Source organism: Myotis lucifugus, unplaced genomic scaffold (assembly GCF_000147115.1).
Source record: "Myotis lucifugus unplaced genomic scaffold, Myoluc2.0 scaffold_72, whole genome shotgun sequence".
Classification (NCBI taxonomy): domain Eukaryota; kingdom Metazoa; phylum Chordata; class Mammalia; order Chiroptera; family Vespertilionidae; genus Myotis; species Myotis lucifugus.
In genome coordinates this window covers 4856629-4860125 of record NW_005871120.1, presented here as the reverse complement: position 1 = coordinate 4860125, position 3497 = coordinate 4856629, and the positions used below count along the sequence as shown (strand labels likewise).

The 3497-nt window shown below is 48.7% G+C and overlaps 1 protein-coding gene across 1 annotated transcript in view; it reads left to right on the top strand.

Annotated features, from left to right (window-relative positions):
• The first annotated feature begins 1712 nt into the window (after nt 1-1712).
• Nucleotides 1713-3497, top strand: part of ZNF205 (zinc finger protein 205) — a 10845-nt gene continuing 9060 nt past the window's right edge. The window contains exons 1-2 of the mRNA XM_014457339.2: nt 1713-1747; nt 2344-2470. The gene's annotated coding sequence lies outside the window, so the exon portion shown is untranslated. The remainder of the gene's footprint in view (nt 1748-2343; nt 2471-3497) is intronic.

Genomic DNA, 3497 nt, shown 5'->3' with positions numbered 1-3497 from the left:
AATCAATAAAAATATATATTTTTTTTTTAAAAAGAACTTATCAACACTCCTGGGGAACACAACCAGTTTACCCTATTAAATTTGGTGGCTTGCTTGGCTGAGGCTGAAACTGCTCGCCTTGGCAATTGTAGAAAGAAAGACTTCGTGTTGCTGCCTACAGAGGAGACTTCTGTCCCCCTGGAGCTTGCCCAGGGCAGGAAAAAGCAACTGTGATGGGCAGACTGCCAGGCCAGCATCAGGGCTGATATCCTGAAGCCAGGCTTGGGGTTGGTAGCCTCTCTGCCTCCCCTGTTTGCTAGGCTAGATGTTAGTCTTGCTCACCCACTAGGAAGGAACAAAGCCTCCATGATAATAACTGCTGGGTAGTTCCTGTTGCTGTAAGACAAGGGCATCAAGAATTTGGTGGTGAGAAGGACCTGGTTAAAGAAACTGATATAGCCACACAATGAGATATGCCGTAGTTTAAAAAAACAGCAAGGCATTACTTGAGAACTGCAGAACTCTCAGCACACAACCTCTCCATCTAAACCTGCACTAAGAGACTTGACCAAATTGTGGCATGGCTTCTAACAGCATAAGGCTAGGATGACCCTAGTGCCCCCCCCCGCCCCCTTCCCCCCCTAAAATGCCCGCCTGAAAAAGCTCAACGCTGCTGCCAGGAGAATTTACTGTTTGTTCTAGCCAACCCTGATGACTGGCCCCTGACCTTCCTTTCTTAGAGTATTTACTAAAAAGGGCTTATAATTGTGAATATGTGTCCCTTACAGCTCAGAAGCATCTGTCCCAGACCTGAGAGTTATTCCTTTGAAATGTATTTATTTGCCAGGAAGGACAGGACGTCTGTCTGCCTACTCCGTGGGAGGACAGACTGCTGATACATGGAGCAGACACAGCTGCCCTAATCACATCTACACTGACCGGCTCTGTGACCGTCCACTTCTGCTTCTACTGAGCCCCTTCTCCCTCCCTCATTCTCCCTCCCTCATTCTCCCTTCCCCAAATGCTGTCAGACCAGATGGCATGCAGCTCTTTTCCCTGCTGTCAGTAGTTACCGAATAAAATCTTCCCACCGCTTTAGCTAATGCCCGGCTGTGTTTGTCTTCGACACGCTGCACGTTTTTTCTTTTTAAATATATTTTATTGATTTTTTTAGAGAGAGGGATAGAGAGTTAGAAACATCGATCAGCTGGCTCTTGCACGCCTCCTACTGGGGATGTGCCCGCAACCAGACCAGTGGTACATGCCCTTGTCCGGAATCGAACCTGGGACCTTTCAGTCTGCAGGCCGACGCTCTATCCACTGAGCCAAACCGGTTAGGGTTCTGTATGTTTTTAATATTGAATCATCTCTAAGATGTCACACACAGCGTGGGGACAAGTCAGCAGCATAGGGTGGTATACTCCCATGTCTGAAACAAAATTCAGAACAGGTGGGTGTGGGAGGAGACCCTGGTCCCCGGACGGCTGGGCCGGAATTTGCTCCGGGTTGCGAGCTTGGCAGCCCCGCGCAGACCGCCTCAGCTTCCCCAGCCGACGCGCGGGCTTGCAAGTATCTGCCCGGCGGTTCTCGCTGCTTCGGGTGGCCCCGCGCCCAGACCCCATAGCTGGCGTCGCCAGAGCCGGGAAAACCGGAAGTTGGAGTGGGGCAGCCGGACGGGAAACGCCAGCACACAGGCCTGGGTCGGGAGACACTGAGGTGACTCCACTCTGCAGGGCTGCCCCTCGGGGGCGCGGACGGGAGCGCGCAGGTGAGAGTGGCTGGGCGGTGCCTTGGAGAGGCGGGGTCATATGGACGTCAGCCAATCACCGGCGTCTCCGCGGGGCGGGGCAACGTCGTTGCCTAGGCAACACGCTCCCAGCATCGGTGCTCCGAACGCGTCCTCTCCCGCTGCCTCGCGTTAGGGGACCCAGCCGGGGAGTCACCTCCGTGCCTCTCGGGGTGAGCTCCCACGACCTGGTCTCCAGCAGACTTGGGGTTTCTTATTTTTCTTCTTTATTCCTGGGACCCCTCCTATCTAACACTTATGCTGGTTTTCTTTTTTTCTTTGTCAGTGGTTAACATTTGCTCTGCTATTTATTCGATTATTCCTGTTTTTCTCCCCTCTCCCCATTCCTTTATTTCCCCCTCTGGTCTCTTTTCCTAAGACTAGATGTTTGCGTTGCCCTGTCTACAGCCTGGGCTGCCTTAATACAAGGTTGTTTTTTCCTTACTGGAGATTATTGTGGGTGTTTTGAGTATTCTGGGTGTTTTTTTGTTTGTTTTTGTTTTTGTAAAGTCCTCTTTAAGACCTGAATTAGCTCTCAGGCCAATCCCTGAGGATAGGTCATGATTTATTTTATAAAGGTAGCGTATTCTCCTTACTCAAGCTCAATGAAGCCACCTGATACCAGTTTGCATTTGTGTTTCCCGTGCCTGAAGCTCCGATAAGCGCCTTCATCCATGATAATTGTCCTTGTGACAGGCTCCTGAGGTGAGTACACACCTAAATTGGTGGCCTGTGAACTGGACAGCCGGTGTTTTGTGCTGGATTTATATGGAGTTATTTTTTAAAAAATTTTATTTTAGTCATCAACATTTAAAAGTCAGGACATATCACATAGAAATCTAATTCTTTTTGAGTTCTCTTGAAAAATCCTCAAGCTTTGGCAATTCTGGGTCCCCAACTGCCCCCCTTTAAACAAAATATAGTTTATTGAGGCCTCTGAAGTCCCTCCCCACTCTGGTCTTATACCCAAGGAACCAGTCATTTGTGGTACTGCCTGGCTGCTGGGTGCATTTAGGTTTTTTTGGTTTTTAAACAGAACATGATTATATTTAATACACAAGTTTGATACAACCAATGCATTTAGGTTTTGATCTCTGCTTTACTTATTTACTCACCCTGCCTGGGTGCCTTTCTGAACTCTTTCAGGGGATTCCCACATAGCAAATGTGAGAGCCTTTCCTCCTAGACCTGCTCAGCCCTAGAGCCAGTCCTGGAGGAGTTTCCTTTTATTTCCAAGAAGGAGCTAATGTCTGTCATATAGCAGATGCTCAATATATATATTTTGAACAGTTAAATAAATGTTACTTCATTCGGTCTAGTTTAGGCAATCCCCTGGTGGGATCCGAATCTCCAGGCTTCCCAGTATCCCTCGCGTGTCCCTTATGTCTGGTAGAGAGACTTTTGCCCAGGAAGCACTCTTTTAGGACTCGGTGCGCTCCTGGGACTGCCATGGGCTAAAATGGTTCACCTGAGGATCAAGGTCCCTCACTCTGGACACTGGCTATGCTCCTCCTTGATGGGGAAATGCTCACAGGTTGAGCAGTTCATCTTTTCCAGGGCTCCCTGTGGCTTCTTCTCAGTTTGTAGCTCTCTCTGGCTTGAAAACAATATTTACTTTTGCTACACCTTTGTATATCTCTCTTTACCTTGAGGATTCAAATGCCTGGAAATACCGACCAGAGATAAACCCTAGGGGTAATTTTTCCTTCATCAAAGTGACAACAGAATGGGT